The sequence below is a fragment of the Lycium ferocissimum genome, chromosome 4, assembly GCF_029784015.1.
Source record: "Lycium ferocissimum isolate CSIRO_LF1 chromosome 4, AGI_CSIRO_Lferr_CH_V1, whole genome shotgun sequence".
Classification (NCBI taxonomy): Eukaryota; Viridiplantae; Streptophyta; class Magnoliopsida; order Solanales; family Solanaceae; genus Lycium; species Lycium ferocissimum.
The window spans coordinates 62,815,250-62,816,320 of NC_081345.1; positions in this window are offsets into that span (position 1 = coordinate 62,815,250).

Consider the following 1,071-nt stretch of genomic DNA (forward strand, 5'->3'; position numbering starts at 1 on the left):
CGATCGTTAAATTATGTTATTTCGAATAGCATTATGTTATTTGCTTCTTTCGGTGTATGTATTTTGAAAAAGTTTTGTACTTTGATTCTACGGTAAGGATGACTTTGTTAATTTAAATACCATAAAGCCGTATAGTTTTTCAACCATCTGTTGTAAAGACTAATTGGATAAATGCAATTAGAGTTTCAATTTGAGAATCGTAACTCTGGAGGTCGAAGGATGAAACCTTCGGTTTTGCAATCCTAGAATCATACTTTGAGAAGGTTTATGAAACGTGAGATCCTCGACTGCATCTATGGAGGAAGATGGTGACTACTTTTGCTTACAATTGGAACGACTCCAAGTCTCCCCTATGAAAATATCAGTGTATATAGTCCTGCTTGAGGTAATTGTCTTTTCTTAATCACATAAATTCTCTCTTAAATCCAAAATTTATTCCATGTATGCAACTCAATTCTCAATTTCTGTTGTTTCACGAAGGCCATAGCAAAATATTGTTCGCCTTTTTTACCCTTTAAAAATATATTTGACACTAAACAAAATAGAAAATTAATGATGTTCCTAATATTTAGGATTTTGAAATCAACTAAAAGTTAGTTATTAAATATTTTCTTATTTAAATTATGTAGTAAATCTTAATTAACAAGATTTTAAAATTCATTAAGAGTTACCTCAATCTTCTTGGGAATTACTAAACGGAAGACTTTGTTCTGAATTGTTGAGTCCTTGTAAAAGATAAAACATAATGGATGGGTTAGAAAGGAGTGTATGCCTCCTTAAAAGCATTTTATAATTTTATTCATACACAACTACGTACGAGATAAAAAGAGTTTAAAAGATTTCTAAAATAATTTGTTTTTTTTTTCTTATGAGAAAATAAAATGAATTCTAACACTAAGTTTAATTAGTAGAAAGGAAAAACAAAAAGAAAAAAATACTTTTGCATCTAGGCACTTTGAATTATTGGGAATATCTAGAAAAAAATTTACGTTGAAAATAATAACTAATGATTGAGAAGTTAATTCACAGTTTCTTTCTTTATTGAATTAACTTTTTGTGATCAATATTTAT